This window comes from Dipodomys spectabilis, unplaced genomic scaffold (genome assembly GCF_019054845.1).
Source record: "Dipodomys spectabilis isolate Male_0828 unplaced genomic scaffold, ASM1905484v1 ptg000091l, whole genome shotgun sequence".
NCBI classification, from domain to species: Eukaryota; Metazoa; Chordata; class Mammalia; order Rodentia; family Heteromyidae; genus Dipodomys; species Dipodomys spectabilis.
In genome coordinates this window covers 3,891,728-3,915,752 of record NW_024870768.1, presented here as the reverse complement: position 1 = coordinate 3,915,752, position 24,025 = coordinate 3,891,728, and the positions used below count along the sequence as shown (strand labels likewise).

General features: G+C 36.2%; 1 pseudogene; it reads right to left on the bottom strand.

Moving 5' to 3' along the window:
* Positions 1 to 235: 235 nt before the first annotated feature.
* LOC122112077 lies at positions 236 to 335 on the bottom strand (annotated as a pseudogene).
* Between the last annotated feature and the right edge of the window lie 23,690 nt (positions 336 to 24,025).

Sequence of the window (24,025 nt, the reverse complement as noted above, 5' to 3'; positions counted from 1 at the left end):
GCTAGCACTCTACCACTTGAGCCACAGTGCCACTTCTGGCTTTTTTTCTTTTTGCTTATGTGGTGCTGAGAAATTGAACCCAGGGCCTCATGCACACAAGGCAAGTGCTCTACCACTGAACCACTTTCCCAGCACAAACTAACTTTTAATTCTATGAATTACGTGTATTGTTACACTTGTATTTTTGTAATCAGCTTTTTAATAACTGCTTTTCATTTCTTGCATCTGAAGAATGAAAAATATGGAATACTTCACAAATTTTCATATCATCTATGTGCAAGTGCCATGTTAATCTCTCTATTGTTGTAATTTGGGTATACATGCTACTGAAGCATGTAGTATCCTCTAAATTTAAGTAGTTAATGATGAATACAGGCTTATATCCTTAGGTGCCTATTTGTAACAAGGATATCTTATTGTTCCTAACAATGCTATTGATCTCATTTCCCTAAAATTCTGTGTATAGTGGAAAAAAATTATATTGTTCGGTCGATTGCTCACATTTGCAATTTTTTGTCAATAACTATTTTGTCTATTTCATTTTAGATTTGATCATAATTTGAAGCACTTATAGCTAGTCCAAAGGTGATGGCTTTTTCAAGTACTTATTTATCCAACTGAGTTAGCTTTGTGGAGCTAATGGATTCAAAGTAAGCCTTGCTTAAGAGCTACTTCTAAACATCTGCAGCTTAAATTTTCCCAAATGAGGTCTTACTGGCACAAATGTCTACCTGACCCTTTACCCTTCTTCCATGTAGGAACAGACCAAACAGAATATCTTACCCTGACAGCATAGATTGTCTTACTGGAACAAAACTAAACTTAGTTACAAGGGATCATAGAGAGATGAGCAGTTCAGACAGAACTGTTCAGAATAGAAGGTTTTTATTATACCTACCATTTCAAAAGTAGCTAAAGCCAAGAAGGTGAAAAAATTGTCCATATGCATGGTTACCTAATGTCCTGGCCTGTCTACCTTCCAACCAGGCAAGAACTTACACTATTGCCTTTCTGTCACCAAATTTTTCCATAGCTCCAGGAGAATTCCATATGTTTCTCCTCGTTATTAGGCCTTAAATTGGTAATGTTTTAATCACAGTGTTTGCTCTTGCCTCCAGGCTGTAAATCTACAAATGGTAAAGCTGGAGGTCTAACTCTACCAAACACTGAGGTAGAGATAATGGAATAATACTTTAAAACAAAGTTGCCTTTGATACCCTAACCACAACAGAACAATGCAAAACATGTGCCCTTTTTATTATATTATAGTTATATATTTTATATTTATGTGTGCTGATTTTATATTTCACACAGTGAAACTTACTAGAATTAATTGATAATTTGACAAAGTTATATTTATTTATTCCAATAAATAGAATTGGAATATAAATAATTAGCTTTAAAATATATATTAGAATATAAAAAGTATCAATGCAATGTTTTAGGTATAAACTTGTGATACCTTCTAAGTGTTCTTGGTCTTCTGAATTCACATGGTAAAAAAAACAATGTTGTTTTACTCTAATCTATAAGGGATTTTACTCTGCTGCTCTGTTTATTGTTTTAATTCGCTGGTCCCAAACTGTTTTTCTCCATATTTCTGAAGCATTCCTACTCATTATACCGAAATTTTGCTGATATGATCTCTAAAAGATATTATTCTTCTGCAGGACCCATGGGTCCTAGGATCCCAGGTGCCAGTTACCTGCATCATCAGATAACAGGGGCAAAACTTCTCACTTAGGCCCATACAACACTCCAACAGAAAGCAATTTCCTATAATATTTCAGGACCCCAAATCCTTGAGACACAAGAATTAGCAGTAAGCATTTGTGAAATGCAAGGCAACTTAAAATGAAGGGTGAGATCACAAAATCTGAGAGAAAGTGCTGTAATTCAGACTTTCAATTTACAGAAGACCCACCCATATGATTGAACAAGAGCACAAAGTGTCACAAGATTATTTTTAATACCCCTCCCCTAATGATTAATGAAAGACTTCAGTCCAGCATAAGTGGGCCAAAAAATAGTTTCTGGAAGGATAGATCCATAATTGGTCTACCAAGGCCAGGAAAACTTGACTTAGAGGTCAAAAGTAATTCAGAAAACATTAATTGAGAAGATCCTTAGTGCTTCAAAACACTGGTACTTCAGTAAAACTTGGATCTGTGGTATAAAAATGTTGTCATTCTCAAACCAATGATAACCTACATTTAATCTCCTGAAAGTGTATTCCTTTTCAAATAAACTTTTTAAAATCACACTCGCCAAAATAACATTTGACAAGTAGATGATACTTAGTGAAATTACAAGTTTTCAAGTATAGGAGCAAGTTACAATAGAGTTGATTTGTTTACCCAGCACTAATGCCAAACAGGTTCAACCATTCATTAAAGTGTAGAAATAGTACCATCCACCATTTGTGTTGTTTAGCAGGTGCTTCCCAGAAATGTGTTAAAGAGATCAAACCCAAACGTTAGCTAATAAAGTAAATTTCATCACTTAATAAGGTACATTTTAAAAAGTCACAAACATTTGCCTTATCATATGTTGTTTTATGTTTTCCCTATCTGTTTAATGTAGTAAGAAATATGACTTTAAGTCTTGAATATGGGTACTCAGAGATGTGACAAACATAAAATCTGTCTTCTATTTCTATCATGTTCTTCTATAGTAGTGAATTTTAGCTTTCTTCTTTTCCCAAAACTTATAGGTAGTAGTAAAATAAAATAATCACACACCATTGTACAAAGCCATTTATAAAAATTGGTAGTTAGGAATACATTCTAAAGCATTTTTAAACTTTCTTGTTGACTAAAGATTAATCTTCCAAATGGATGACAATAAAATCATGTCTAGGTGCTTCATGTCTCCAGTCTTGCAAATTGTTATCGCAGAAGAATAAATTATGGAAATATAAGCTGACATCAGTTCAAGTATATGCAGGATTGAAACTCCATCTAATGTATATAAACCTTTCAAAGTATTAACAGACAGTTTAACAGAATGACTATCAGGAAGCTGAAACCATAGAGGAATATTAGTATAGACATAGAATGAATGAAAAAATGGAACAAGGGGCAAGTACAGCTAGAATACTCAATGTATACATGTGATAAAGGAAGTGGTAAATCTGAAATAAATCTTGGAGAAGGGGTTGGTTGCGAATGATAGAAGGAGTGACTCTGATCCAGGACTATTGGACAATTAGATGGACATATTTAATTGTAACACACTTGCAAAACCTTTTGAAATTCAGTTAAAAACACAACAAAAAAACAAAAACACACAAAAATCACAACCAAACAGCAATCTCTAGAGAATATGGATATGACCTCTCAAAATTTTAAGCAGTTAATGAAGGGCAGTCTTGGGAAAAGCAAACAAAGCTGCTCAAAGAGGGCAGTTTGGGGTAGAGGAGAATTTTGAACAGATTTAAATAGATTGTCTAAGGTTATAAATCACCAACATCTGCTGCAAATATTATCTTTCTTCTGCGAGTTCTCTTTGTCTGAATTGGATACTCCAGTCCTGAGCCACGCTTGATAGCTTGTGAAAATAGAATGGAAGAAACAAGATCAAGAACCCATTGCTCCACTGGAGAGAAAACAATCCTCTATGTTTTCTCTCATCTCTCTTCACTACTCTTTCTTCATACTTTTAAGTCAATTGATTTTGAATTATTTTTTCTTTCTTTGTACTGGCAAAGTAATTGCTCAAAGTAATTCACTAAATATTATTTGCCTTTTTTCTATTATGCTGTTTACTTGTCCAAGTGAGTCCATTAAACTTCCTCCTAGAATTTGGTTGCCATGAAAACCTAACATCTATGTTAATGAGGATAAACTCTAATGTAAAACTTTGTCTCCAAAAAACCAGTCCAAGAAACTGTGATCACAAATATTTGACTATACTTTTTTCTTTTACCTTGAAAGTATTCTTGTGTCTAAAGTGCCCACAAAAATAAGTACTCCACTACTTTTTGGTTCAATCACTTCTAACCTCAAAGATATATTTTGCTAACAATATGCTTAGAGGAAACCAAAGAAAATTCCACTTTTATCTTCTCTCTTAAGATGCCCTTAGATACTGTATAAGGAACAGTGAAGTTATTCTTTGCAAAATTATCTCAATAGATTATTTTTCTCTTGGTCTTGCATTTGCTCAACTAGAAATATGGAGGAGAATAGAGTTAAATCACCCATATCTTGGATGACAGTGTCTGCTACAAGGGACAATGCTTCTATGTCCTACTTCTATGTCCTCCTCTTAGCTCTTGCCTGATTTCCAATTAATCACAGCTTCTTGGCTTCAAGTCTAGTGAAGCTGAAGGACTATAAAGCCTCCCCTACTGCTAATTATTCATGGTTTCTCTTTTTTAAAACTGTTTTAAGTTGCCTTATTTGGATGTGGAATTTATTTTCCTGTCTTCATTCAATCTGTTCTTCATTGTACTGGGCCAAATAGGTTCTGTAAAATCACTTTAGGTAGAAAAACTATTAAGACAATCTATATCAAAAAGTTTTGGCCTCCCTCCACTGCTGAAACCAATATACTTAGCTAGGGCTTCTAAGAACACTGTTTTCTTACCTTTTCCCTTTGCTCAATTCTTTTCTGATCCCAAAGCATTTTGATTTATGTAATAAGAGAAGTCTTCACTATCTCATGTTAATAAGGATATTATTTTTTGTGAGCCACTTAGAAATGTGAAATCATTGGTTTGAAGTATCCAATCAGATTTTTTTTCTGTGTTTCAGTGCTTCATGTGCAAAGACATTGTGGAAAGTTTTACAAACAGTAAAGTGTAAACCCAATACCTTCTTTCATTGTGGAGGGCACTTCCTCCCTAAATATTTTGACCCAAATTATCTTTTCCAGAGAATTACTGTTTGGTAACTAAAGGTCAATTCACAAATTTTGATGTCTTATTTTTCAAAGAACTTTGAATTTAAATTCCACTACAACCTTGTTTCACACAGTGAGAGTATATTTCCTGGGTAAGGACAATTCTCAAGGGAACCTACAGGATTTACAGCAAGGTTTCTGAGGCTTGTTTGTTTAGTGTGAAAATGATCCCTTTTCACCCACATTCCTCCCTTTCCACTAAGTCTCCATGGATTTCTTTGCATGAAAGCCTATTTTCCCAGGTAATTTTAAATTTTCTTAATAGGCTAAGTTGTTAAAAAGTTTGAACAATTAAAATTTACCTGTCATAATTTTAAAACTCATTTATCAGAATCACGAATTCACCAATCCTAATTCCACCTTTATCATCTAAAACAGTTAACATGTTGTTTTCACGATATAGTGTCCATGCAACTATTATTTTCCAGTGGCTTTGTTATGTGTATATATAACCATATAAGCTGATGCTGAGCAAAATGAACTCCAAGATATGGAAACAGATTTTTATTTGCAGTTGTTGTTTTTAATGTACTATGTGATTTCTATTTTATTTTGGGGGTTTCCACTATGGTTTATCTCCTGCTCCATTTGATTTTGGTACCCTGTGTATTGTGTATACATTTACCTTAATTAGGGAAGGGAAGATGAACAACAAAATGGTGAGACAAAGGACAAAGGGCAAACCAATGCAATAACAATACTCACAAGACAATATGTTGGAAATGTACATTACAACTTGTGAGGGGTATTGGGGTGAAGGAAAATTGTGAGAAAAATGAGGAAGGGGGTAACAAGTTTGAAAAGTTATGTATTCACTACCTTACTATTACTGTCACCCCACTGTACATCCCTTTGACAATAAAATTAAATTTAAAAAATAAGTTGCATAAAATATAATTTCACTGAATTGGTATAGTAAATATTATTCTTTATGTAGTAACTTTTTAAAAATCAATACTATTTGGCACCTAATTTGAATTAATTATCCCTTCTTTATCAGAGGGTCGTCAACTTGAATGTTATCAAACTATACAATATTTTCACAATATACTTGCCAATATTTGATACAAGAATAAATTTAGTACTTTCTCATACTAAAACTGAAAACAGTTTAGTTCTAAGGAAACCCATAACTTTTAAAAGTAAATAAGTTGTTAAGAGGAAAGAATATATGTGTTCTTCAAAATTCCTATGACTACTAACTACTCATTTTCAAATTCTGAACATTCCATACCTGTTTGCATGTTATGTACTTCTGCAATAGATGCAGTTTCCAATGGGGCATTACAGATTGAGAAGTCAACAGAAAAATAGCCACATTCTGGTAGAGGATAAAACTATGAAGCATCTGTAATAATTAATTCTTCAAGAGTAAGCAATTGTTTATCAGAGTAAGCTATTATTTCTATGACCATCAATTCCAAGATTTATGCCATAAAGTCATCCTCGCCCAACAGTTTCCAACTTGTAAGGTACACCTTAAAATTCTCTTAATTCACATCATGAATAGCTTATCTCTATTGTGAAAAATTGCTACACCTCTGCTAATGTGATGCCCTCCTTGTTCTGGAAAGAACACCACAATAAAGTGGGCTGCATCATTTTTCCCCAGTGGTATTCTTGAAATCAGAACACTTGCAAATATTATTTATATTTATACTTTTTAACCATCATAGATATTCAGGATGCTAAGATAGGAATATTATGGTTCAAAGCCCACCCAGGCAGGAAGGTTCCTTAGATTCTTATCCCCAATAAACTCAGAAAAAGCCAGACACAAGTGGCACTGAAGTTGAAGTGGTAGGGCACAAGCCTTGAGCATAAACAGGCTCAGAGACAGTGTCCAGGCCCAGAGTTCAAGCCCTAGGACAAACCAATAAAACAAAAATTAAAAAAAAAACAAAACCTAGCATTTTTCTCATTGTATACAGAGGCATGTAATTAAGGAAATTGCTTCCTGTGTTACATATAGGTAGAAAAAAGAAGATGTCACTCAATTATTCTCTTCATACCATGTTTTACCAAATCCTCAAAAAATTCTCTTTTTCTAAATTTACAAATTAATATCATCCATTTGTTGGCAACTCTGTCTGGATTATTCACATTATCATTTTATACATGAACTGTTGGAATCATCTATTAACTAATTTCTAATTATAGCTCTCTTATAAGAATATTCTAGGAAAATAGAATGTCAGAATCATTTGTGAATTTGTCAATTAAACCCTCTTCTTAAAAAGAATTTTGTAGTATCCTATAGAATATGAAATTACAAACAAAACCAAAATATATATTTTAAATCTAAATTCTAATTTAGCAAGGTCTACAAAGTCCTACATTAGACGAACTTTACTATTTCTCCAGGCTTAAGCTTTTGTAATCCTTCATCATTTCTTTGGAATCCAACAGAATGATGCTTACTTACTTTTTCAAATTTTTGGATGGGAATCATGAGCCATCATGACAATAAAGCTCAAACATCATCTTGACCCTGTGCTCGCTTGAAGGCTCATACAAGAAACTGGCTTACTTGAAAGACACCAGGTGCCCAGGATTGCTTTGCTATGTCTGCAGAGTTTGTTTTACTTTTAACCAGTTGACCTTGTCTTGTTTTTATTGCACTCTGTTTTTACTGAAATTTTCCTTGTTTCTCTGGACTATAGTAACCTTATGCTACATCTTGACTTCTAACAGTATATATTAGGGAAAGTTAAAAATAAACAGGGCTGCAGTCTTGAGCTGCAGACCTCCCGATCCCATCCTTTGTCTTGTGTCTTTTTTTTTCTCATCCTCATGCCCTAAATCAGGATTCCCTTTCATTGCCAGCAGGTTCTGGCAATTTTGCATCTAGGAATGTTCTGTAATGAAGACAGCATTTAAAACACAACTGAGGATTTATATGAGTTGCATTTCAATAGGAAATGACTTCTCAAAACATAATGACAAAATTAGCCCAAACTTCCAACTGTGTATTCCTTTCTTGTTGTTTGGTTTATTTTATTGAGACAAAATTATATTACCTGGTCTAGGGAAGGTATAGCTATGTAATTCCACTCTCTAATCTCCTGTCTTAGTCTGGGTGCTAGAATTCCAGGCTTGTATCACATTGCCCTGCCATAGTTTGTTGGTTTATTTAATCTAGATACAGACTACCAATTCTGAACTTCTCCACTAGACTGATGGCTCAGACTGTTTATGTACTATTTTCAAAGATGTTCTAACATTTGACACAGGATATGAACATTTTCCGATGCACCTGCATGGGTCTCTGATTCATTCCTCCATGGATCCGATCCCTTTAATAATGATTACTTGACTCTCTTACTATCTCTGTTCCCTACCTATGTAATATTCTCAAACTTTTTTGAAGAAAATTTTTAATATTACAAAGTCCTCAAGTGAACTATCACTTGATTCTAGTCTTACTCAGTACATATTTTCTATTGTTTTCTAACTTTTTTACATATTCTGAGAGTTGTTTCATTTGTGTATTTGTGTGTGCACATATAAGTGCCTCTGTGTGTATGTGTATGTTTGTATGTATGTATGTATGCAAAAGCCTCAAGCTCTTATTCAGCAGTCTTGCTCATGACTGGCATTCCATCACTTGAACCATTTTTCCAATCCAGCTTTTGGCTGGTTAATTATAGGTAGTGTCTCTAACACTGTTCTGCCCAGGCTGGATACAAACTTGAACTTCCCAGACTCCTTTACATTCTTAGATTTTATTTTTCCAGGAGCATCAACTTTTAAACTACAAACATTTTTGTGAGTGTAAAGTCTGAGCTATAGCCCAGATTTTTAACTCAAGAATTCATATAAAAATAGATGAACATATACATTACATATCCTGAATGTACACTGTTAGAAATGTGATCTTAAGCTAGTTGGCGGTGAGATATGAGGATTGGGGTTCAAAGCCAGCCCAGGTAGGAAAGTCCTGGAGACTCTTTTCTCCAATTAACTACCAGGAAACTGGAGGTGGCACTGTGGCTCAAGTGGTAGAGCACTAGCCTTGAGCTGAATAGCAGAGGGACAGTGCTCAGGCCCAGGGTTCAAGTGCCAAGACCAACAACAAAAAAAAAAAATAAAAGGAATGAAAAAGAAATGTGATCTTAGCCACCAGTTCATTGCTTGTATAATCCCTGCTCTCTCAAGATGGAATTTCTTTCCAGTTAAGTCCATGCTCTTAATCTGACTTGCATTGGAACCAGAATCATTCTCCCATTCTACTTTTTACAAATTTGTGTGATTAGCAAGTGTGATTTAGAAAGGGGTGGCCTCATACTTCATGCTCCACTGAGGAGTAATGCTTTCACTACATCACTTTCATAAATCTACATACTGGACTTGGTTTTATTGGTTCAATGTTGTCTTATTTGTAGAATCTTCTATATTGTATTGAACCCTTATACTTAAACACAGAACTTCTCTTTCTTCTATTATTGCTATTGTTTCTCATGTACACTTGGGCAATAATGCACAGCATATACACTCACAAAAAATGATATGAGAACCATTAATTTAAAATTGAAAATTTAAGTTTTAAATTTTAAATTGAATTTAAAATTGAAAATTTAAGTTTTAAATTTTAAATTGAATTTAAAATTTGCTTTAACTTACAGAGCACTTATGAAGTTTGAACTCAGTGTACTCCTGGATAATGTATGTATAAGCAATTTAAATTCCATATTTTCTCTTTACTAAGTTGTGTTACCTCATGTCCAAAGGTGTTCTTGTGCTATTTCAACAAAGCCAGAAAACATTCATTATACCTCAAGCAGCACCATAGATTGTTACTGGAAGTAACTGTTACTGGATGTGGAAACTGATACCAGGGGAGGAATTGAACATAGAGGAATGACAAAGTTCAAGTTAACTTGTGCTTTACTTTTTACTGTACAAGATTCCACAGCTTGAAGGAAACTCTGTCCCTTTTTCAAGTGTGTTCTTTACTCATATAAAACTTTTCTGTAAACTTCTAGTTGAGAGTATCACAAAAGAAAACAATGTGTCATTTGAAGGCCAGCAAAGTAAAAAGGAAATAAAGTTGTTTTAAATGTGTTCTACTGCAAAGAAACAAAGACAGGGAGGTTTTAAAGTCTCTTATGGATGGGTATTTCACTCCTGAGATGATTCTCTTGTTGCAGCAGTCAGTTATCCATTCCTTTATTCTGGTCCTGAGTTCTCCATAGCAATAAGGATTCCCAAAAACAGGATCCAGTGAGAATGATCAGCAAAAGCAGCCTCTTCTCAGGCTAGTACTCCTTTAAGGAGGGTCCCAAAGAAATATCTGGGTTTTTTGTTTGCATGTTTGTTTAGTTTGTGCTAGTTGTGGGGCTTGAACCCAGAGGCTGGACCCTGTCCTTGAACAGTTGTCTTCCTGCCCACCTTCCCCCAAAGCTAGTACTATACTGCTTGAGCCAAAACTCCACTTCTGGCTTTTTGGTGTTTAATTCCAGATAAGAGTTTGACAGACTTTCCTGCCTGAGTTGGCTTTGAACTGAGATAGTAAGAAAGCCAAGTGACATCAACTGTATGGACTTCTCTTTTGAACCAAGAAATGTTTTTTTTAATTTAATTTAATTTTATTTGTGAACATACTGTACAGAGGGGTTACAATTACATGGGCATGATAAGGCGTACATTTCTTACCAAGCATTGCAGCCTCCTCCTTTGTTTACCCTTCACTTCCCTTCCCAGCCTCCCCCCTCCCCCCCAATCCCAATCCTTCTCCTCCCCCCCTCCCCCCTCCCCCCGCACCGACGTTGTAAAGCTCGTTTTGGACATGACAACTTGTACTTCTCATTGGTGCAACAGGTCCACCTGTATCCTTAAACAACTGGTTTTTCCCCATCTCCTCCACAAAGTATACCGACATCAAATATAGTGAAAGCAGGGATTATACTGTGGGGGAGGGACATACAAAGCAACAAAGAGATAATCTTATAAATGCGTTAGAAACACATGCATGAAAGAAAAAAAATTAACATACATAGCTAAGGGTTCATTTTCCTGACATCACATTATCTGACCTTTTCTGCTTGACTCATACATATACTAGATATTGCAAATAAGGCAAACCATGGGACCTATGTTTCTTTGGGCCTGACTTACTTCACTTAATATAATTTTTTCCAAGTTTTTCCATTTCCTAACAAATGGGGCAATGCCATTCTTTCTGATGGAGGCATAGAATTCCATTGTGTATATATACCACATTTTCTTGATGCATTCATCTACTGAGGGGCATCTGGGTTGGTTCCATATCTTAGCTATGGTAAATAATGCTGCAATAAACAATGTTGTGCTGGTAGCTTTAGTGTGGTCTTGTTTGTAAACATTTGGGTAAATGCCCAAAAGTGGGATTGCTAGGTCATAGGGGAGTTCTATGTGAAGTCTTTTGAGGAACCTCCATACTGCTTTCCAAAGTGGTTGAACAAGTTTACATTCCCACCAACAATGAAGTAAGGTTCCGTTCTGTCCACATCCCCTCCAGCATCTGTTGTTGTTAGAGTTCTTGATTTTTGCCGTTCTAACCGGAGTGAGGTGATATCTCAGTGTTGTTTTGATTTGCATTTCTTTTATGGCTAGGGATGTTGAACATTTCTTCATGTGTCTATTGGCCATCCTTCTTTCTTCTTCAGAGAAGTTTCTCTTTAAGTCTTTCACCCACTTATTTATTAGGCAGTTGTTTCTTTGAGGATTTGTTGTTGGGGGGTTCAATTTTTTGAGTTCCAAGTAGATTTTAGATATGAGACCCTTGTCCGTTGTATGGCTAGTAAAGATCTTCTCCCAATCCGTGGGCTTTCTATTGATCTTGCTAGCTATGTCATTTGCCCTGCAGAAGCTATGCAACTTTATGCAATCCCATTTGTCCAACCTTTCTTTGATTTCTTGTTTCCGGGTCTCTATTTAGAAAATTTCGGCCTGAGCCAAGGAGACCTAGGGTTTCTCCTATTCCATCCTGTAATGTTTTCAGAGTGTCTGCTTTGACTTCAAGGTCTTTGATCCATTTGGAGTTGATTCTGGTGCAGGGTGAAATATAAGGATCTAGCTTTAGTTTTCTACATGTAGTTAACCAATTTTGCCAGCACCATTTACTAAAGAGGCTATCTTTCTTCCATTCTATTGTTTTAGCTCCCTTATCGAAGATTAGATGGCTATAGGTCTGTAGGTTCATTTCTGGGTTTTTAATTCTATTCCATTGGTCCTGAGGTCTGTTCTTATGCCAATACCAAGCTGTTTTGAGTACTATGGCTTTATAGTAGAGTTTGAAATTTGGTATTGATATTCCTCCAGCACTGTTCTTTCGGTTGAGGAGCATTTTTGCCATTCGGGGTCTTTTATTGTTCCATATGAATTTTTGGATTGCCTCTTCTATTTCCTTGAAGAATGAGCTTGGAATTTTGATAGGTATCACGCGAATTTGTAGATAGCCTTGGGAAGTATTGCCATTTTCACGATGTTAATCTTTCCAATCCAGGAGCATGGGAGGTTTTGCCATTTTTTAAGTTCTGTGTTGATTTCCTTTTTCAAGATTTTAAAGTTTTCATCATAGAGGTCCTTCACTTCTTTAGTTAAGTTAATTCCTAGGTATTTTATTTTTTCTGGAGCTATTCCAAATGGAGTTGCTTTCCTAATTTCAGCCACACTTCTCTCATTGTTGGCATAGAGAAAAGCCATTGACTTTGGGGGTTAATTTTATACCCTGCTACTTTGCCAAAGTTTTGAATCAGCTTGAGTAATTTGTGAGTCGAGTCTATGGGATTCTTTAAATACAAGATCATGTCATCTGCAAAGAGGGAGAGTTTTATTTCTTCTTTCCCTATTTGGATCCCTTTTATGTCTGCATCTTGTCTTATTGCTGTAGCTAGGCATTCTAATACTAGATTGAAGAGAAGTGGAGAGAGTGGGCATCCTTGTCTTTGAACCATGAAATATTAAGTGAAGCTAATATTTGACCATTTTTAGAAGAAGAGAATATGTCCAGCAAAGAAGCCATAACTTAAATAACTCAACAAAGTAGGTGCACTGAATCATTTTGGAATTATTTTTTCTGCTTGGCAAGATTACTATTGTCTTCATTGTTGCTTTTGGGGAAACTTAGTCATATTTTCACTTCTTCTGTTTGTCGTGGGGGTTGAACTCTGATCCTAAGTGCTGTCCCTTAGCTCTTCAGCTCTCAAGTTGAGCGCTCCACCACTTTAGGTACAGCACCACTTCCAGGTTTCTGGTGGTTAATTGAAGATAAGAGTCTCATGGACTCTCTGACTAGGCTGGCTTTGAACCGCAATCCTCTGGTCTCAACCTCCTGAGTAGCTAGGATTACAGGCGTGAGCCACCAGCACCCGGCTCATAGTTGCATTTATGTGCACTTAATGACACTATGTAGATAAAGAATGGAAATTTGAATCAAATGATGACATTGCAGCTTTTCAGAAAAATTGAGGTAGCGATAAATATGTCCTCCTTTTCCATGTTGTTACATTAATGACTCATGAGCTATGGGACCCTTACATTAACATTGTCTGCCATCTGTGTAGGTGTATTTAGTATCAGGAAATGTTCATAGAAGAATATAGGAAGACAGATTTTTAGAAAGCAAAGGAGATCCGCTATGAAAGAACAGCATAGAAGGAGATACATTTATCACACAGAGATTAAGAACTAGCCTAAAGCTGTAGAATGCTAAAGCCAATCAGGAATAAGCCTAATTGATAACTAGTTTTTCAATAACCAAAAATGATTCCCTAGAACAGTTTCTGGTATACCTTAGTTACTATCATTTGTTCCTTCCATCTGGAGTTATTCCTTCTCTTCTGTCACAACTGTTACTTAGCCTCTGCCTTTTTGGTGCCATGAGTGACCAAAAAGTTTTCTAAGTCTCACTTAGACTACCCTTCTCACTGTGATTAGCAGTGACCACTCAAAAGCCTGGAATCTTTGAATTTCCAGAATTAATCTTCACCTGACATCTGAGCACATTCCTGGCATTAATTGCCATGACCTAATGAACAAAACATTTTTTTTCAACACAGTATCTTAATATAAGTAAAGTACATGAATTAGGGACTATTGTCAGGTATCAGTATGGAAGGAAGGAGTAATTATATATTCTAAGTATGGGTTCTTTATTTTGTATTTACTAACTATATGCGTTTTTTTTTTTTTTTTACCAGTCCTGGGGCTTAAACTCAGGGCTAGGGAATTATTCCTGAGCTTTTTTTTTTTTTGCTCAAGGCTAGCACTCTACCACTTGAGGCACATCACCACTTCCAGTGTTTCTTTTTCTGCTTATGTGATTCTGAGGAATTGAACCCAGGGTTTCATGCATACCAATTAATCATTGCACCATGAAGCCACATTCCCAGAGCCCGAAATTACTTTCTTAAGATGGCATTACATTTTCATTCTGTAACTATGTATCATAATTTTGGCCAGGTGCTAGAAAAGGATGTAGAAAACAGTATTAAGTCCAGTAAGGCTGAAATTCCTATCACATCACTAAGGAAGTACAATGTTAAGACTTGCAGGACTCATAGGACTCATAGGGCTCATAGAGCACTAGCCTTAAGCTGAAGAGCTGAGTGACCACATTCCGGCCCAGAGTTCAGGTCCCATAACTGACCAAAAAATGGCCATATTATCATACCATTCCATAGATAAATTCCTAATAGCAGATAGTTTTAGAACTTGTCCCTCTGATTTGAATATTGCCTATACTTCTACTTACAGTTGAATAATAGATTATTTTTTCTGCTCTATCTTCCTTATGGACTTCCTTAGATATCAGAAAACAAAATAAATCATTCTGCCTACTACTAAGCTACATATATCTACTTATATAGGTTGTTCTATAGACTATGATTCTGTTACTAAGCATGTGACTTTAGCTCTCGAGTTTATTCAGCTGTAACATGAAAGGACAGTCTGTGACAGGTCAACTCTAGTAATTATTATTAAAGGGATAACCAAAGCTAGAATGTGCAGGTGCAAGCACAAACCATCTATAATTCTTGTAGTAACACTTAGAACTAAGTACATAGAGGTTCTCAGAAAATTTTTCCACCAAGCAAAGATGCCATTTTTACAATTTCCAGCTAGAGAATGCCAAGTATACTTGTGTGCTCTGTTAATAGTTCTCTCTTATGTCAGTTTGGGCAGATTGGTGTTTAATGGCACATAGTTAAGAGTTTCTGGTGATAAATAATGAAGCAAGCTAACCGATCATGCCTACAGACAATTATCTTAGGCCCATGACTCTTTATCTTCCGTGGGGCCTTCAAAAGGGACTGTATAGTTATATAATGAGAACAAAATGAAGAACTTAAAAAATTCCATTTGTCAAACTGATGATGGATGCTGTCCAAACCTGTGGGAAAAACGTAAGTTGCTAATTCTATGCACTGCTGATGCCTTCAATTATGCAACTTTGACATATGGAAAGATCATTATGCGGGTTTTTATTTAAGAAGCTCATGCAACTATAGTTTGTGCCAAGGGTAATCAGTCACATGAAAGAATCTACCACAAGTATAGCTCTACCTTATTTATAGCTTACTAGATCCTAATCATGTTTCATAAATGGACAGTCAAATAAGGAAAATAGAAAATATACATGACTGTAAATTAGAATGCAGACATTACTTGTCAAAACAGGTAGCCTTTTTCTGTGCCTGTTCTAGGGCTTGAACTCAGGGCCTGGACTCCGTCCCTGAATTGTCTTACTCAAGGTTAGCATTCTAACACTTGAGTCACAGCTCCAGTTCTGAGGTTTTTGGTGGTTAATTGGAGATAATAATCTCACGGAGTTTGCTTCTTCAGGCTGGTTACGAATACCAATCCTTAGATCTCAGCCTCCTGAGTAGCTAGGAATACAAGTCCAAGCCACCAAACCCTGCTGAGGCATCCATTTTCAAATTAAACAGTAATTTTCCAGCAGGCATCCCACAGCAAGAGCACACTAAAGATAATACCACTGTTACAGGATTGCTGATCCCTGATGCCCCAGGCAGAAGGTCTCCAAAAGGGAAGAGTCATCTGCCTGGCTCTTGTATACTGAGTTCCTTATGTCTCAGAAAAGAATTTGAGGATACAAAGTAAAGGCCAAGAAAGTTAATTAGCAAAGCAGAGTGAAAGAAAGATAAAGACAGTGCACAACTCAGACATGGGTATGGGTATATCTGACCATAAATACTTCATGATGTTAAAGCATTCAGCATACCTCTGCTCAAAAGGAGGTTGAGGGGTTGACTCATATTCCTTTTTTTTTGTCAGTCGTGGGGCTTGAACTCTGGGCCTGGGCGCTGTCCCTGAGCTCTTTGGCTCAAGGCTAGCGCTCTACCACTTGAGCTACAGCGCCACTTCCATGGGGTTGACTCATATTTATTAAGAGTGATCAAATATACCAAGTGTGAGAACAAAGATAAACACATAAGATACATTTTCATCAATTAGGCTCAGAGACTTCTAGACTGACCTATTTGTTAAATTTTGGTCATTGATGTCTGGTAAGCCCTTAAAAAAGAATGAATTTTGCCACATACTCCAAGAAAGCTGTCCATTCATGAGATAAATAAAACTTTTAAACACATGTTATCAAGAAAAGTTATTTTTCCCGTGTTTGTTTTTTCCAGGATGAGTCTCTTTAAGATATTGTTGTTCCGTTTTCAGTACACACTTTATTTTAGACAAGCAGGGTAAGTCAGAGGAGGAGATCTACTATTTCTCTTTATTCCTTTTCTTTTAACTAATACTGCAGCTTATGATGGAATGTAGGCCTTAAAGATAATCCTTCTGTGCTTTTAATAGAATTACTAATACAGTGTCTCTGAATTCCATGCTGCTATTTCCCATTCCTCACTTTCCCTGATCTACTTCACCTCACCTTGTAGAGGTAATATTTCATAGGTGTGAAATATTTTTTCTATAGTCTTAGTTTCATCAATATCTTCAGAAAAACAGAATAATCCCTGTTTTCCCAAAGTATGCCTATCTTGTCTTATAAGGGCTTATCTGATTCTGATGGTTTTCTCCTGTCCTTTATGGTAGTTCCTTGAGGTACTACTGTCTCTTATCATGTGCTTTGGTATCTCACTTGCCCTGATACATTAGATTATTTCCTTTGGTGTTCCTACATTGGGGCAAGTCTTTTGCTCATCTCCCCAACTCTCTGTTGTCGTCTTTTTTTCTAGAGGGGAGACCAGTGCCTGGCAGCTCTGCAGATATATAATCTCAGGACAGTTAGTGAGTAGTTGGAAGTGTCTTCTCTTTTTGGCTCCATGACTGCCACTCACTCCATGCCTTCACCACCATGAAGTTATTTACATGTCCTCAGACATAGTTTCCTCACTCTTCTATTCCTTTACCTCTTGATTCAACCTGTACATTCTTGTCAGGTGGATCTTAAAACACAGTTCTTCACATAGTCCTCCTATTTAAGATCTTCTGTGAGTCAATTTCATTTAAAGGTCTAGTCAACCTTTCTTTTCTTCTCCCTCTGCTAAGCAATATATACCCTTTTCTAATCACCAAGAGACTACCATTTCCTAGTTTTTCTCTTCTCATCTTTTTTTTTTAAAGAATCTCCATTTCCCTGCTTGAGCACCTTCCAATACATCTAAATTTCTTTGAAACCAACTTCTTTTGCAATTGATAAAATCTAGGATTCAAAGAAGTGTGACTACTCCAAACTATTTACCTTCTGTTCAGTTTTGAAACATGGCCATGTGTAATGTTATAAAAAAAATAGCAACTTAGAATACTGCGAATACTAAGTGAATATCTTTTCTGAAGTTCTAAGGATTTAGATTTTGAGATTCTGAGAGGTAAAATAAGGTAGCATGAAGAACACAAGGATTAATCAATCTTGGGCATATTTCAACTCTGGGCCTGACTTCTTTATACCATTGGATATATTACCTAACTCTTGAAACCTTACTTCATTTATAAAATTTAGATGGATATTGTAAAACTAGTATAGTGAATTAAAAGTTTACATAAATTAAAGCTCTTTATATATTTAATTTACCTTACTTTTTCAATGTTAAACATAGTGGCTGGTAAATAATTGGCATTTAATAAACCTTAATTCAATCAACAGTCTATATTCTCATTTAACTCTAGCCATTGCACCTACAGATATTAGATAATAAATCATCTGAATTTAACTAGATTAAAATTAAGATGGGATGTGCAGAACTAATTACTATAAAATCATTTAAACTTATGTTTTTCATTAATAAAGTTGTCTCAGTTATGAACATGTATATTTCAGTTGAGTTTACTTTTATACAGGTTGGATGGTTGAAATGTCTTTTGACAACCCAATGAAAACATCTGCAGAGATGGTGGCCTGAATACACAGGTGTCACCTGAATTTCAGCAGAACAGCTTATTGACACCAAAGAAATTTTTAGAGATAAAAAATAAGGAGAAAGAGAGCCTTTGATTTTAGAGAGGTTAGTAGAGGAGATAGCATGACTAGGTCTTTACTTTGAACACTTTTTGGAATTCAGGGGATTGCAATAAGTTACAATTTCATATACAAAACAGAGCATCTTTTAAAAAAAATAAAATTAGCTAGATGAGGTTTCCCAGTAAAAATTCAAGCCTGATTCTTCCCTTCCTTTAATAAAGGGGAGATTAGCATTGTTATGATAAAGTAGTCTAAAACTACAATCCCTTCCCTCATGTTGTATGGTGTACCAAAAAAAAGTTATGGAGAAATGATTCTCTCACTGGTTAGCTGTGATGCTTGTTCCTTCATTGCCAAATTCCTTTGCCTCTCAAGAGTGGTGCTGACCCTTCTAGGTACTCTCCATCAAGTTTTTTGTATCCAAAGGTGCTTAACGAGATCAACAAAACAGAAGTATCATATTCGAAAAGTTGTTGGTAAGAAGAAATTTGTATGAACTTGGAAAAGATCTGAGTCACTTTAGAAATAAGGGAGATTTAGTCATTTCCTCAGGGTCACAATCCTAGAGAGTGATGACATTTGATCTATTTTATCAAATGAAAATATACAAGCTAACAGGATTTCTGTAAAAAACAAAATGGGACCCATTGTGTGCAAAGAAATTAATACATAATGGAATTTCAAAATTGGTAGGTTCTCTACTCCTCTGGTTAAAGTTTCACCAAGTCCTCAAGACCTGACAGTGAAGGTCAAAGCAAATGTATTTGGCTATTACTGGGTACCTGGTAAACAGAGATTCCTTAACTCTGACAAAGTGCATACCATAGTCATTAATGTGACCTTTCTGAACAACTATATAGTCTATATGTTCCAGTGTTAGACCATGGGCGGCACAATCATATCTGAGTCTGAGAAGCTTGTCATCAATGTAAAACCCCTCCTCATCTTCCACCAACATCAAAGGGGTAAGCCTGGAGCTATTTGTGGAGTTCTCTGATGTCTTCACTAGGAGGAGCTGGTCTTAAAGAGGGAAGCCAAAAAGATAATCATTTCTGTCCCTTCTCTGATATTTCAATGTTTATGATGAATGTGAACCCTGAGAAATGTAACTTCACCCACGTCATCAACAAATGCCTCTAGGTTCAACAAATACTTACACTTTCTGGTTACAGGTCATCCATGATAATTTTGACATGACAGAGTGACTCATCATCATAATCCATGCCACCCAGACCATAAATGCCATTTCAGACATTGTCACTTGTAACCTGTGGAGTTGCAACATATCCAATGCTATTAGTATAAATCTGACCTGTCATCACATTTGGTAGCTGTTTTCAGATATCATCAAGAAGAATGGTGAACCAAACATCCAGAGCTCTCCTAAAGGACTGTATTGAGAACCAGATTGTCTATATCTTTAATAATGATATCCACTCTCCAACTTGAATCTGAGAACCAATATCGCCCTTAATAATCAATCATTTGTCAAGCTAATTTCTTGCTGTAAAAACTAATTTAACTGAAAAACCAGGATGGTAAATATTTTGATTCACATGGCCTCCAAGGAGTAACCTTGTGAGCCTACTCCAACTCTAAAAAACAGTCTTCAGATTTGGGGAATCTTCCTTGGAAGGGGAGTCATTAAGTTGGGACAGATGGTCTCCTCTTCTTGACAGTTTCCAGGTCAGGTCCTTGAAGAAGAGTAGGAACTTGGGGAACTTTACCTTATATAGGGTCAACAAATTTCGCCATAGGGGCTTGGGGTTTAGCTCAGTGGAAGAGTGCTCGCTGGCGAGCACAAGGCCTTGTAAAAAAAAAAAAAAAACTCCACTATATACAGAAACTGCTACTAAAACTTAGAAAAAAGCCAACTAAAAAGAAAGCAAATTGGGCTAAGAATCAACACTAAAGTTCAGGTTGGAGTTAACTATTTACTGGTCATTAGACTTCACATTTCTACCTCCTCTTAGCTTCTTAAATACTGTTCCCATCACATTTTTTGTGCCCAACTATAGGGGAAAGATAACTTTATTCTCAAACTTAACTCTTTTGGACAGCTGTGGGAATTTTTCTCAAAAATATGTAATTCAGTTCTCTGGTACACATTGGTAAATCATCAGGTCCATCCACTTAAGGGGTGAACCTTACAGGATTGCCCTCCCTCAGATGTCAATCATCATCCCTTCTTTGTTAGATCATTTGCTAGAATGGTTCACAGTCCTCAGAAAAAGTTTATTCCTACATTAAGGAATAAAAAGGACATCATTCAGGAATTAGAATATTCCATGTTCTCTCCAGATGTGTCACTTTTCAACCAACCAAGTGTTTAACAACTTAGAAACTCACTGAATTTTGTGATTTTATTTTAAATTTTATTGCAATCTTTTAGTTGTACAAAGGAGTTGCCCTTTCAACAATGCAGTTTGTGAATATAATGCAAATTCCAGAAGGCAAATCCCAGAATAAAGAAATAAACTGTATTTAAGAGAGCTAAAATGAAATATCCAGCATACTCAGTTATTGGGGAACTTGGTAAAATACAGAATAGTAAAAAATGGACGCAGGAAATTGACAATACTTAGGTAAGCTGTAGAGTAAGAAACTGAGCATACTCAAAGAATAAGTAAAATAGAATCAAAATGATATTGCTGCTCAAAAAGCACTATTAAGATCTCTGTTTAACTGCCTCCCTAGAGATTTCTTTTAGTCCTTGCAATATACCCTGAGACCAAGTAATAGGTAATTTATTTCAAAATAAAATTAAGGACAGTCATGATTGTATCCATGAGGGATCTATTTGAATAATCCAGTCTCAAGATTCTTAATCAGATCTTCTCTTTACCATCAACACCCACAAGTACTAGGGATTAGAATGTAACTATTTCTTGGGAGACCATTATTCAACCTACCATAATGCTCCAGCAAGAATTAATTGCTTTGTGCAATCCTAAAGATAGCTAGCTATGGAAAACTGTGGGTTGTTTTTGAAATGTAAAATAAAGTGCTTGGCATTGTCAGAACTTTCTAAAAGTAGACACTTCCTTGGATCTGTGAGAAGATAATAAACTAGATTTGTTTATTCTAGTCCTGAGGCATGAACCCAAGGCATGGGCACTGTCGCTGGGTCTTTTTGTGATAAAGGCTAGAACTCTACCACTTGCAACAGAGTGCCACTTCTGGCCTTTTCTGAGTATTTTATTAGAGATAAGAGTCTCACGGACTTTTCTGTCTGAGCTGGTTTTGAACCACAACCCTCAGATCTCAGCCTCCTGGGTCATTAGGATTATAGGCATGAACCACTGGTGCCTGGCATAAAGTGGATTTTAACTATGTCATCCCAATATAATACTTGTGACATTCCAGAATGCTAGCAAAAACACATTTTTCAAAAATGATTCTATAAAGGAATTGTTAGAATAAATTACGCTTTGCCAGAAAACCATGCAGACATGCAGGTACAGAGAACAAAGAAAAGTTTAATGCCAGGCAATGGACCAACAAGACCCCTTCTCACAAGGGAGAAGTGAAAAGAAGCACCAGCTATTGTCTGAGGTAACCTACATAACCTAGGAGGTTGAGGAGGGGCTAGAAGGCTTTAGGAGGAGGAGACCTGGGTGTGGATGTGTGGGCCACGGACTTCATTATGGCAGACTAGGATTTATGGCTGCTGTCCAAATCATAGATAAGGAGTCCTGCAACTGACCAGACTTGAAGATCACTCAACGAGGATCTTGTTGCCTTATATAGTGGTAGCTGCCCCAGAGAAGTGTCATCTAAAGGTAAAGGGGTTTGGAGGGTGATTATTTACTGCCTTTAATAATTGGGCCTTGTGTTGCCTAGGATGGGAGCATGTTAAGCTATGGAGAGGGGGAGTATACTAAGTGTTTTAAGGGACCTCATTTCTCTAAGAGGAATCATCTAAGGAGACCATCTATCTAGGATGGCTTTGAACCTTGATCCTCAGATCTCAGCCTCTTAAGTAGCTAGGGTGATAATCCAGCTCATCTTTATCAAGATTTCTTTGGCGATAGAAGGTCTTATGTGGTACCATTTGTATATTCTTTTTTTTTTTTTTTTTTTACTATTTCTATGAATAGTGGCACTGGAAATTTAAGAGATTGAATTGAATCTGTGCATTATTTCCTATTGTATGGACATTTTAAGCAATTCTTGTTAAGTTCAATACATAACATATACTTTCATTCATTTACCTTTTCTTTGAATTACTTAATGTCATAGTTTTAAATGCACTAATCTCATCCTATTAAAAACCTTTTTGTGTGTGCTAGTCCTGGGGCTTAACTTCTCAAGGCCTTGGCATTGTCCCAGAGTTTTTCTCAAGGCTAGTCCTCTACCACTTGAGCCATAGCTCCACTTCTAGCCTTTTATTGTTTAGTGCAGATAACAGTCTGACAGACATTCATAACCAGACTGGCTTCAAACTGTGAAGCCATGAAACCATGATTATCAGATCTCTAGTTTAAATGCTATTTTTAATAGAACTAGCTTTGATTTAAAAAATCAACTTACACTTTTCAATTGATGTGCACCAGGACCTTTTAAAGTTTATTGGTATAAACTGTATCAAAATTTAAAGTTTATTTGTTATTACTAGAGATTGAGCAATTGGTTCAGCTGATTTCCATGAAACTCCTCCAAACACAGGACAACTATAAGGTAAGAAATTCAATAATTAACAGCAATTGGATAAAATCTTTCTAAGAGGCAAGAAAAAAGTCTGAATTTCCTGATAAACGCACTATTAATAATCAACCCAAGCAAAAACGTGAAAAAAATCCAACATGATATTATAAAAATTTGCAAGGATGGCAAATATGCCTGAAAAATGCTCCAAGGGAACACATTAAACCAAAAAGTAGTACTATAAGCCTATTAGAATGGCCCAAATCCAAAGCATTCACTCCACCAAATGCTGAAGGCCATGAACAGAAACCCCCTTGTGGGGCACACAGGCAACAAAGATGGCCCTGTGAGGAAGTTGAGTGGGCAGAGCCCCATTGGTTTACCCTCAGTGCATAAACAGCTCATGGAAGCTTAGGTGCATGATAGGGTGTGACCTTTACAGTGATTGGTTAGTTCCATTTCCTCCACTCCCACGCAGTCTTTTGCTTTAAAAAGGGCTTGCTGTGTGGTAATAAATGAGTTCTTGCTTGACTTGACTCCCCACTGCATCTGATTGTCTCCCGGGCTAAGGGAGGCAGGCGAACGGGCGAGCAGCACACTTACCTTTCCTCAGATCCCATCTGTCTTTCCTGGGACAGACTAAGACCCGACACTCACTCATAGCCAGTGAGAATGAAATTACACAGGAATGCTGGGAGTAAGGAACATGATTGCAAAGTTATATGGTGAAAATATTTAGTTTTGTCAGATATCATGTTGCTTACTGTTTAAACAGAAATGTTAAAAACTCAAGTCTAAAACAAAATTACAATGTGGACAGTCACAACAAGTTTATCCATAGTTGTCTAAACTTGGAAAGGACCAAGATGTCCTTCAGTAACTGAATGGATAAGCTGCAGCCCATCAAATGTAGTAATCTGTGCTAAAATATAAATGAGTATCCAGCAATAGACATGGAGGAAATTTAAGCAACCACTAGTTAAAAGAACACAATCAGAATAGTACATCTGTACGAACTATTTTTTAAATGTATGTACCCTTTCCAACTACATG